Source organism: Nyctereutes procyonoides, unplaced genomic scaffold (assembly GCF_905146905.1).
Source record: "Nyctereutes procyonoides isolate TBG_1078 unplaced genomic scaffold, NYPRO_anot_genome, whole genome shotgun sequence".
Taxonomy (NCBI): domain Eukaryota; kingdom Metazoa; phylum Chordata; class Mammalia; order Carnivora; family Canidae; genus Nyctereutes; species Nyctereutes procyonoides.
Genome location: NW_026575043.1, coordinates 22,374,145 through 22,387,112, shown reverse-complemented (window position 1 = coordinate 22,387,112; position 12,968 = coordinate 22,374,145).

Here is a 12,968-nt window from a genome sequence, read left to right as displayed (position 1 = left end):
GGCATCCAACAGATGAAGAGGTTGAAGAGGATGAGAGAAGAAGAGCAAAGGGAATGAGATTCTTGAAAGACTGAGAAGGAATGGGATCAGGAACTCCATGTAGAGGGATCGCAGTTGAGACACTCCTGCCCACAAAGAATAATGGAGAAGATGAGGGGAGATGCAGATAAGTCTGTGGGTTTGGTAGCAGGAGCTCCCATCTGATGGCTTCATTTTTTTTTTTCAACGGAGTGTGAAGTAAGGTCAACAGCTGAGAAAGAGTGTGGAGAGGGGAAATTTTGGGAGACATGAAGAAAGTAAGGAAATGATTTTGAAGAGTGGAAAGGTCAGCTTAGTGGGAAAAATGGTAAGACTATAGGGTAGTGCTAACTATTCATTTGTGATAATGACTATGAATTTTGGTGATACAAGTCTGCTCTGCTTTCTCCAGATCCATTCTACTGAAATAAAAGGATTGAACAAGTTAATTCACATAAAGTGCCAAGAACTGTGTCTGGCTCGCAGTGAGTACAGTGTGCATTAGCTATTATTATCTTAATGGTTGCAGCAGCAGCAATGGCGATAATAGTAGTAGTAGCGCGTTAGTTCAGGCAGGGAAAGGCAGACGATTGGGCACACAAGCTCGTGTGAAGAAGTGAGAAAGGAGCCAGGGAGTTGGGAATGTTTGCACAAAAGCAGTGATGATGATGGACCACAGAAGAGAACCCAAATGAGAGGGCTGAGAAGAGCTCTGTAAGTAAAGAAAACATTCGACTAATAGAAAAACCCATCTTAAACTTGATGTGGAATCTTAAGGGATCCTGAGTAACAAAGACAACATGGAAAAAAAGAGCAAAGGTGAAAGGTTCATACTTCCTGATTTCAAAACTGGCAAAGCTACGATAAACTGAACAGTGTGGTACCGAAAGAGAGACAGACATGTAGATTAATGGAATAGGGAGTCCAGAAATAAAACCTCACATATATGGCCAAATGATTTTTGGCAAGTGTGCCAAGATCATTCAATGGAGAGAGGACAGTTTTCCAATAAGCAGTGCTGGGAAAACTGGTTATTCACAAGCAAAAAAATGAGGTTAAGCCCTTACCTTATGCCATATATAAAAATCAACTCAAAATGTATCAATGATCTAAACATAAGAGCTAAACTCTAAAACTCTGAAACACATAGGGGAAAAGTTTCATAACATTGGATCTGGTAATGATTTCTTGGATATGACACTGAAAGCCCAGGCAACTAAAAGAAATAGATGGCTTGGACTCAGAATTAAAAATTTTCACGCATCGAAGGTCACAATGAACAGAGTGAAAAGGTAACCCACGAAATGGGCAAATTGTAAATCATATAACTGATAAGGGGTTCATATTCAGGATATGTGTTTTTGTATGTATTTTTTAAAACCCAACCCAACAACCACAAAATAACCTGGTTGAAAAATGGGCAAAGGACTTGGATAGATATTTCTCCAAAGAATGTATACAAACAAATGACCAGAAAACACATAAAGAAAAGTTCAGCATCACAAGCCATTAGGGAAATGCAACTGAGAACCATAATGAGAGACCACTTCGCACCCATTAGGGTGGCTATTGTAAACAACATTTAAGTAAGTAAATAAGCAAGTTGATAAAAATTACAAGTATTTGTGGGGACGTGGAGAAACCAGAACTCTCGTGCACTATTGGTAAGGAGCGTAAAATGGTACGGCAGCTATGAGAAACATTTTGGTAGGTCTTCAAAAAGCCAGACATAATTACAATATGGCCCAGCAATTCCACCTTTCGATATACACCTAATATGATGGAAAGCAGAGACTCAGAAAGATGTTTGTAGACTCATGCTCACGGCAGCATCGTTCACAGTAGCCAAAAGGTGGAAATAACCCAAATATCCATCAACATACGAATGGATAAACAAAATGTGGTCAATACATAGAATTTGATTAAGTCTTAAAAAGGAAGGACATTCCGACCGCTGCTACGACACAGAGGAATCTGAAAGATATTGTGCTAAGTGAACTAAGCCAGTCAGAAAAGGACAAATACTATATGATCCTAAGTATATGAAGTACCCATGGAATAACCAAATTTATAGAGATGGAAAGTAAAATAGTGGGTGCCAGGGGCAGGGGGGAGGGGGTGGGAATGGGAAGATGGTGTTCTATATGGACAGAGTCTCAATTTGGAAAGATAAAAGGGGTCTGGAGAGGGATGTGGTGATGGTTGCACAACAGTGTGAATGTACCTAGTGCCCTAGCACTGTGCACCTAAAATGGCTTAATTGGTAAAATTTTATGTTGTGTATATTTTACCACACATTATTATTTTCTTAAAAATAAGGAATTGAAAAGCTAAAAAGAATAGCAAGTTGTGGCCAGAAGGTGATGTGTTTGGTTTTATAATTTTGGAGCTGGTAATTAGATCATTAGAGTCTAGAGTGTGGCCATGAGGGGGGGGGTGGCCGAGGGGGAGCCAGATGAAATGTTACTGGAAAGCCACAGCTCCAGAAGCTAAGGCTGTAATGTCACCCTCCCTGTGAGTGAGGAGAGGGGATGGGCGGTGAGGAGGGTTGCCCCCCGGAGGTCAGGGAGGACCGTGGGGATAGAGGAGCACCAGTCTCCTTTGTGAGGGGGGAGAGCTTACGGTGCCTGCCTGTAGTGTGCAAAGCTTGCAACGTCAGCGTGAGCGACCACCACTGAAAGGGGTCCAGGGAAGAAGGTCCTGGGTGAAGGAGCCAGGTGAGGAGGTGAAGTCGGGCAGGGGAAGGGTGCAGGGCCCTGGAGAGGCTGCTCCCCCACCGGGGTGGGCTATCTCAGAGAATCCCAGCTACCTTGCCAGCAGAAGGAGTCCACATTTGTCTTGGGGTTGAGATCCCTGTCCTTGGCTCCATCAATTTCCAATCTCAGGCGCTCCAGGCTGGGAGGAGAATTTGTGCCAAAGATCTGGTTCACGAACACATTTTTACAACAAATGATCAAGAATGCAAACACATAAGAAATCTTGGCAGAGTTCTCACCAATTTAAGACCCAATATAATCTGGCCCCAGGAGCCGTCCCCCCAGGGATGGGGTCTAACCACATTTCTCCTCCTTGTCCAGAAAGTACTGGCAAAGTCCCTCTTCACAGCGGCTGAGAGCCGTACCCTGCAGTCAGTGTAAGGCACCCCTGAGCAAACCCCCCTGTCCATACCCAGAATAAACCATGGAGGGGCCTTGTCTGCCCTACCAAACGCTGTTCACACAGCCCTTGTTTACTAGTAAACCCGTAGTGCACACGCCAGTTCATCGTCTTGAATAATTAATCCGGCACATATGAATAATTAAGGCTCAGTTGAGACCTATAGCTGAGAAATCCTACAGTCGCTAGGCTTTTTCATGCAGTGTAATGGAAGGAACCAACAATTCTTTGACAAAGGGACAGCGACAGAGGAGGAAACGCTCATCCGGGTAGCTGGTCCTGCAGGGAGCCAGGTGAGGCAACGACCGACCACCTGCTGCAAAAGGACGCGGTCTCTCCCCCTCATCATTTTATAGCCCAGTACTTCTGGAGCTGGAGGTGCCTCATGCTGTGTGAGGCTTCTGGCTTCCTCCATCCGTATTGGCTGCAACATTTTCTAAATTCCAGAACATTCACTCTTTGTGAAGGGAGGAGAATTTACTAGAACTTTAATAATAGGAAGGTGGGTGTTCACAGTCCTTGGAAAAAGAGAGTACTGGGGAAAGGGTAGCCAGTGCCACAGGGCCGCAGTGTGCCAGCCCTGCGGAGGGCACTTCGGATCCACCGTTGCCTTTCGCTGGTCCTCTTGAACAATTTTAGGAAGAAGCTGGTAAACGAACTGTGCCAAATCAGTCAGGGTCAAGCTCCTTCCTGCTCAGGGCTGTGCTCACGCGGGTCCTTCCCCTGAGCTGCTCTTTCCTACCATTCACCTCCTCACGCATCCTCCCTCCACACTTCAGCTGAACCACCGCTGCCTCAGGAAAAGCCCACCCAGACCCCTGGGCTACACCAGACTCCTACCGGATTGGCATCCCTGTTGTGATCAAACACTGCGAGGTGCCCCTCGGCTAGAATGCCAGCTGCCCAGGGCGGAGGTCCCGTTCTACCCCTCTTACACCTGCAACCTCAGGGCCTGGGGCCGAGGAGGTGCCTACATATGCTTACAGGCTGACCGAACACAGGCCGGAATGAGGATTTTGCCCCACTTGTGTCTGACTCCAAAGTCCAGGTGTTTTGGCCACACCAAAGGGCAGCAGAAAGAAAGAAGGAGGGAAGATGAAGGACTTCAGCGCTCACAGTCACAGCCACCCAGTGGCTTCATGTGAACTAAAATGTTCGTGCCCTCCTGGAAACTTGTAGAAGCTGCAGCTGGAGATGGCCGTGATAGAGTGAGGGCTTGCCTAACCGCTTGCCCCACGGTCAAGTCCAATCATGGGGGAAACTGGTTCCTCACAAGTCCCGAGGCCACAGCTGGCATTCATTCCATCATGGCTTTGCTAAGACAATTTGAGGCCCGTGCCCAACACTATTTCAGTGTCAGCTTCTGGGTATTGTCATGATACTGAATCCCCCACACTTCCCCTGCCCATAGAGACAGAGCCCTGAAATCCTACTGTCTCTCTGCCCTTTGGTTTGAGATTTTGATCCCCTGAGAAAATGTTCAATACCCAGAGGAGGGATGACACCCTCTCCTATAATCAGGCTTTTGTCTCCCAAGGCAAACGATGAGTCTGGTAGTAGTGAGAGACTCCGCCTGTGAAGACAGGCATGGGGGACTCGGGGTCAGATGGCGGATGAGCAACTGACACAGTGGAAGACGGGCCACACCGACTGATGAGATTGCAGAGCCACGTGGCGCCGGGAGCCTTTCCACAGTGAGTGTGCACAGTGACAACAGAAGGTGGGTAAAGCAAAAGTGTCCTTCACTTGTTCCTTGAGCATATTCCTCAGATGCATGTTGAGTGTTTTCATCTGAATTATCCATGAAAAGATCAGTCAGTCCAATGATCTGTCCAGCTCATGGTCACCAACAGAGAGCACGAGGATGCCCATGGGAGGGCAGCATTTGTTCCCACCTCAAAATCCAATAGGACTTTGTGCCCATCTCCTCAGCCTTCCTCTGAAACAGCTGTAGACCTGCAACGTGCAAGTCACTTAACCCTTCTTGAACCCACTTAGAAATAGAAATGTGTGTGTGTGTGTGTGTGTGTGTGTGTATGAACAGAACAGAGTTCTTCATCTTTAAGGAAATGAATATAAGTTGTTCTGGACCAAATTCCAATATAAATTGCTTCTAAAATAGGGGCACTAGGGTGGCTCAGTCAGTTGAGCATACAACTCTTGATCTCAGCTCAGGTCATAATCTCAGGGTTGTAGGATTGACCCCTGCATCAGGCTCTGCACTTAGTGGGGAGTCTGCTTGGGATTGTCTCTCTCCCTCTCTCTGTCCCTCCCCCTGCTTTCTCACCTTTTTTTTTCTTTATTTCTCTCTCTCTCTCTCAAATAAATGAGTCTTAAAAGTGTTTTAAAAGAAATTAAAAAAATAAATTGCTTCCAAAATAGATGCCCAGAGCAGAATCTATCTACTGCCCACATACTATCTTCTAGATACTACTATTAAGAGTTTCACGTTCCTCTTTAATTTACTACTTATAACAAATCTGTAGAGGAGTTATAATTGTCTGTGTTTCCAGGTGAATAAACTCAGACTCAGAGACGTCATGTGACAGGCTGAGTTTGTGGCCATTCAGTGGTGTAGCAAGATTTGAACTGGGTCTCAGAAGGGGGTTTACTTGGGATTCTCTCTCCCTCTATGCCTCCTGCTTGTGCTCTTTCTCTCTCTCTCTCCATCAACAAATAAATAAATCTTTAAACAAAAAAATTTGAGAAAATAGAACTTCTTAGGAATGCTCTCTTCAATTCATCACCAAAACTTGTTTTTACCTCACTGTGACAGAGCCAGAAGCACAGGATGGATGATGTGGGTTCTAGGCCGTGTGTTTGGGGGTTGGAGCAGAGGCAGATTTTAAACAAAACATATGAAGTAATAAATCTACTGGAAATCAGAAGTCCCACTCATGGTGAGGCAGTGTTTTGCTATTGGTGGACGACAGCGTGGTACTCCGCGGGCCATGGGGATGGAGAGCACCACAAGCCACAGTGACAAGTGTGGAAGTTGGGTGTCTGGCAGGAGACGGGCGGACTGTCAGGGCTCCACACAGAACAACTGGATTCAGGCGAGGCCCCACCCTGCCTGGTCCCAGACTAAAGCCCACCTTTCCCGGTGAGCAGATACAGCAGGGGCTGGGGCAAAGCCAGCGGCTCCTGGCCCGTGTGTGCTCCTGGGCACTCAGATTACAGCCCAACTGCTGGTGGGGAGGAGCTCCTAGTATCCAGCTGCTCCCTGGGATCCCCTGAATCCAAACTTCCATGTTGCTCCTAGTGATCCAAGCAGACCAGTAACATCAGCCACAGCCCCAGGGCCTCAGCTGTCCTCAGGTGCCCAACACAACTGTTTTCCTACAGCAGATAAGCCAGACATAGAGAATGTACGATTTACACTTCCTCATTCTTTTTTATCTTATTTTCTTTCTGGTGAGTGAGAGGAGAAATTCTTTCTGGTAAGGGCCAGGTACAAACCCTGCCCCCATACCCTGACCCCACGTGGACTACTGAAGATCAAGTTAAGCCAGATTCCCAGAGAGCATAAATACTCCCCCGGGCACTGTGAGTGTTTGGGGAGAACATACTAACCTGTTTGGGCCACAGTGACATGCTCCCTTGACGCATCACTGATTAGCGCCTCCCAGTGCACGAGGCATCGTCCTAGGGCCGCTATGACATGGTGGGCAAGGCACACTGGGCGTCTGGTGTCATTTGATCTGATCCAAGGGAACTCTGATGGGGTTCCTGAGACTTTCAAGGTACTCAGCGCTTGTCTGCATGTCAATCAACCAGCGGGGAGCCTGGTTCTAAAGAAAGGAGTTCCTGTGCAAACCCCAGCACAGAGTTCAGACCAGGCTCAAGGATGAAGACCACATTCGGTGTGATGCTACGTATCCGGCCCCACAATTGAGACAGTTCAGACTATTTTGTGAGGTGCCTGTTATCTCAAAGCTAATCAGAGGCTGAAGGAGTCGGGGCCCTGTCTACAACGGTGAGAGTACCTTCAGGTGCCCTACCTCAGACTTGGGCCATACACACCTTCTCACTATGCTTGCTTTACTGCAATTATTGTTTTCTTTCTTGTCCTTCTTTTCCTTCTTATCTCCTCCCTCTCCTTTTCCTCCTTCACACTATGCTTCATTCTGTGTTTTTAGAGGCTGGCTGTTATCTACTCAGGACTTAGCATCTTACACCTCTCTAGACACGCAGTGCATTGAGCGGTGCCTGGGACATAGTAGATGCTCAACACGCGTTACTTCTCTTTCTCCTCTTCCTGTTAAGGGCCTTCTGTGGTTTCCCAGGCCTGGAGGGGGTGACAACAGTCATGTCTTATCAACCTTCGTGCCTCAGTGGTTGGAAGGTTTTTTTTTTTTTTTAAACACCACCATATTTATTTAGTTTAACATTTCCCCTGATCTAAAGAGAAAGATGTCAAAAGAAAAGCTAGAACATATACATAAGCACACATCCCCTCTGAACCTTAGATAACCTAAAAGGAAAAATAACAGCAAAGTTCTGTTCATTGTCTAAATTCACAGAGGACTAACATCATGGATTTGGTTGCGGGCTTCTCTCTTCAATTCAGGAGGCTCCTGGGTTGACTTAATCAAGTCAACAGAACGCACGAAATGAAAAAAATAAATAAATTTGAGTTGAGGATAAGGGTTAGACTTTTCTCAATGAGTCCAAATTTCAAGTCACTGGGGAACTTTTAATCCAATCACCCAACTCTTCCTGTGCATTTCTGAAAGCCCTAGTTTGGATGCCGTGTGTTTCCGTTTAAACATATTATCAGCTGAAATCAGCAAAAGTCAAACCCTTCCTGCTGGGTTCCATGGGATGCCAGAAGGATACCTGGTCATCAAGTTTTTAAGTGAGGAAAACAAAGTTCAGAAAATAAAATGTATTTTCAAAGCCGCAAAAATGAAGTGCTTCCCACATTGGTTAGCAGCCTTGCCCCTGGCTCTCAGTCCCACTAAATCTCTCTCTCTGCAGAAGAAATAAACCTCAGAGGGAAAAAGCTCTACACTTGAAACTGTGCTTCAGACTCAGTCAAGGACTTGGGAGATCATAACTCATGTGTCTCCCACCCCAGCACAGTACCTGGATTTATCAGTAACAGGGACCAGAGTGACCCCAAATGCTTAAAGCAGAGAATTAAGATTAGGCCTTTAAGGGATGTTGTGGATTCATTGCAGTACGGGTTCCAACTTGTTCAAACCTCCCTGTACCCGTGTTGTTAGTAGTGTCTTCTTACATTGACTCTGGGCTCAAGCCAGTAGACAGTAACAGATGTGATGGGAAAGACTTAAAAAGCACTTGCACTTTGGGGCTTGCCCTCTTTCTGCCCCTGTAATCCTGAGTCCCCAGGTGAAAAAGCCTAAGCAGGCCAGGTGGGGGAGGAGAGAACACGTGGAGTAGGGATGATGAGCCACCCCACGAGCTCTCCTACACCAGCTTTCCCACAGAGACCACTGCCAAGAACAGCCAAGACTGGTTCCAACCAGTAGAACTACCCAGTGAATGCCAGAACACACTGCTGACCCACAGAACTGGAAGCTAAGTAAACAGCTGTCCAGTCACTAAGTTTAGAGCTTGTGTTATGCAGCAAAGGTAAGTGATACAGAGGCTAATTTCCTTCATTTAAAAACAAAACAAATAAACAAAAAAACTCCTATGTATCTGTCACATATAAAAATATTTCTATAGCAAATAAGGCCTTATTCTACAAATACATTCTTATTCATGAGAAATTTTCTATATCCAGGTATACCTTTGCTTCTTATGTTGCAATGGCAAAATATTTGAAGCAATCTCATTTTCCATCAATAGAGGCCTAGCTATATTCATATGCATAGTTGGTGGCTGTGCAAAGTGGTCTGGCTCCTATGGAAGACAATTTGACAATGTCTACCAAATTATGAATTAGTGTACCCTGTAACACAGATGTCCCACTTTGGAGGAATTGCTCTACAGATAGACCTACATACATACTGTAAAAAGGTTATTCTCTGTGATATTGTTTGTAATAACCAAAGAAGATCCGAAACAATGCACATACCTGTCTACAGAGGACTGGTTAGAGTACTCTCACAATGCGCTGTTGTGCAGATGCCAGCCAAGGATGAGGATGTTCTTTCAAAGTGGATAACTAAAGATGCTCAGGGTAGCTTGATAAATAATTTCATATTTACAAAATTAAAAAAGAAACAGAAACAGAGAAAGAATTATGGGGAAATAAAATAAAAAGGAAAATGTTGCTTAGCTAAATAAATGCATGTAGGTAAAACGAATGAGGTAACTCTATGAGTCTCCAAGCCAAATTCTTTTTCTTTTTTTTTAAATTGTTTTTTCCAAACCAAATTCTTAAGTAAAAAATCCAGGTGCATATTTTTAAAAAATATATACGTGTTCATATATGCTTCTGGAGTGTACTCAAGAAATTGGTTATAATATTGGTCTCTTGGGTACCTAGGTCATAAGAATGAGCAGGAACTTGCTTTTCAAGGAGCACCACTTTGTAGTATTTGGAATTTTGTACCATGTGTAAACAATACCTGCTCAAAAAATAAAATCAAATAATAATAAAGGGTTGACAATGTGAGCTCTACTCCAAAATTAACACTTCATTGATTAGAACTAAGGTATGCAAATTCTCCTTTAATAGGAAGAAGGGATCCCAAGTCTTGACTATAAGATGTGTCTGAATTATTCAAATATCTGAAGAAAGAATATGTCTGTGAGGAAAAGAGTAGTCAGCCACAGTAGCATTGTAGAAGTAAACTTGTTCAGTGCCTACCCAGCACCATCCAGTAGAGGAATCTTGACCAACCCAACCAACTCTGAGCGTTTGGTCCAGTAGGAAGCCATAATTCCATCCAAAGAATATAAAGGGAGAACATTCCATCGAAAAGAACGTAAAGGATGAAAACTTATGAGCCCCATCCTCCTACCAACAAACTCTTCCTGAGAAAGTTTCCCTACTGAGCAAGGATGCTGTACGACCAAGAAGAGGGTCCACCCTTCCATAACCCCCATCTGAATATTTGAGTCACATCTGTCTATAGGAAAGGCCATCCTGACTTTGGAGATGTTGCTGCTTGGTTTTTCCAAGGTGAGGTCATCTCTATTGTCTCTTCATTCAGCTCTGGGGTTTCCAAAAATCTCATTGCTTGTCCATGACAAATTTTACATGTCTGCAGCAAAATGAGAAAAAAACACAGAACAGTCACCTTTAAAAGCTGTTAATCTGTTGACTTTCTGTGGTGTCAAAATGCATTCCATAGGTCTCTAAAGTCTTGGTATCAATGATAATTCCAGTAGTACTTAATCCAATTAATCTCCTCTCTTCTAATTTCCATATTCCTGAACAAGTTTTAGATCATTATTCAACGTTTCCCACTTGCCAGGAGTGGATACACGGGCCAGCCATAACATCTAAGGATTCTGATTTCTGGATCAGTTGTTTCTGTTGTAAATAAATAAATGGACTGGCATGTTGATCTTTAGACACCTGTCTTAAGATTGTTTAATGTGAATATGCCCACAGAAGAAAATTTGCTCTCAGGATTTACCATCTTAAGGCCAAGAGCAGCTCCTAGTTTATGGCAAATCCATAACCTCTGCCAATTCCTCCCACCTCTATCTTCACCCTACCCCCAAAACAGATAGGAGCAAATAATAGAAATCCAACACTTTGCCCAACAATCTGATTAAGCATGTCTAAGGTATGATACACCGTGCACCTGCCAAGTCCTTTAGTCATTCATACTCTTTGATTAGAAGCAAAATTTACCACACTTGAGCAGACTGAAGTGCTTCAGGACACATTGTTATTGACCATGAAGGCTAAGTTATATAGACTTCAGAAGAATTCTTGTAGTTATTGTCTAAAAAATATGTATGTTCATATTTGTTTGGTATTTTCACAAAGAAATATTACAAGTCTGCACTAGAGACTAATCAGTGTTAGGGAGCATAGGACGGGGACAGGAATAGGAACAATGCTTTCTGTGCCAAACCCTTTAAATCATTTTGAGTTTTGTACCACTGGAATATATTACCCATTCAAATGAAGAAGGAGCAACTTTTGATCTGTATGGAGTCTTGTACCTGTTGTAAGATTTTTGCAAGAGGCATAAAGTTATGTCACAGTTTTGGTTTTCTCTGTGTCCTCAGCAGGGGATAAAATCAGATCCCTCTGTAGACCAAGGACTCATAGGGATTAATATGTGTAATAACTGCATCTTCTAGTTTCTATATTTGATCCTTAGACATCTAGGGGCCTTTGCTCATGTTGGAGGGACTGCCCCTCCCAGGATTAGCCAATTCCTAGAGATAGTGAACAACTTGCCTTTGAGCCCACCTTTTATATGCAAACCAGCCAGTGCACGGTCCACACTCCACCAGCTGCTTTGTGGGCTCTCATACTTTAGGCCACCATCCACTGGCCCTAATCACCCCAAGGACAGTATCAGACAACCAGGGGTAGCCCCTGGGCCCCAGAGCCCACTGAAATTATTCAACCTGGCCAATCCGAAACCTGCTTACCCTGCCTTACCTGTTTCTCTCTGTAGAAATCCCAGTAAAGGCTCTTGCCCACAGCTCTCCCTCCCTGCTTTTCTCTCTGCCTCCTGACCAGCCCCAGTGTTCCCCCCAGTGGCCCTGGGTGGTGGTGTGCCTCCCTCCTCTTGGGATCTGTGAGTAACAAACTCTCTTTCCGATGGTCTTGCCAAACCTGTGTAATCATAAAATCTACATTTGAAAACAGTATCCCTGAGAAAAGAAAACTGGTCTGCAGGAAGTACTTTAGCACACCCGACACGGGTCAGAAATTCTCACCTGCAATAAAAATGCTTGTAATTTGACAGAATGCCCTCTTAAATGAAGCCCAAGCATGCACTGGGTCCCCAGGAGGAGAAAGTGGCCAAGGTTAGGACACACTGCTCGGGGCAGTTTGGCTGCCAGCACCCCTGCATATATTTCTATTAATGAATGCTCTATCCGTGAGGACTGTGGGCTTGTTACTGAGCCCCCAGTCTGCTCGGTTACCGGGTAGCCTGTGCCTGTCTGTAGTCCCACAGCAAGGACAAGGACTGCCCAGCGTGTCAGTTCTGTAGGCTCATCCCAGGCTGGACCCAGGTGGTGTAGCCTCACTTCCGGCAAACCTCACCTGTGACTACAGCATCTATTTACAACACAAAGAGCAGACGACCCCCCTGCCTATAAATAGCATTGGCTGAAGGTTCCTTTCAAATAGGAAATTTAGGTGACTTTCATTTGATTTGCCAAAAAATTGTTTTAGCCTCATTCTCCTTTGCCGGGGCCTATCTAGTGGAGGACAGGAGTTTCCTGATATGATCCAATAACGAGGGGAGTGTCCAGGCCCCCGCTGCCAGGGGCCTCCTGGTTACCAGGGCAGCGCAAGGGACATGGCACAGAGGAAATATGAAGAGAGGCAGATGGTTCTAAAGCAGTCTCTGGAGAAACGTGCGGGCAAGAGTGCAAACTTGCCACGTGCACTTGAACTCCTCTGAGAGTCAATTCTCTGAACCGGTGGTTTAGAAGCTGAAACTTCCTCATTCTTTTTCTTGGAAAAGTTTCTCGGCATGCTTGTTTTTTGTAACACTTCACAATTGGAATAATTAACAAAAAAGGCGGATTTCTGGCTCCTAGTGAACACCTGGGAGGACAGGCCACAGTGGGACATCCCTAGCTAGAAGGGCTTGGGGTCCATTAAACTGAGCTCTACGTTGGCTCCCACCCCAGCACTCCACTCTGGCCTTCCCATGGTGAGGCTGAGGGCCAGC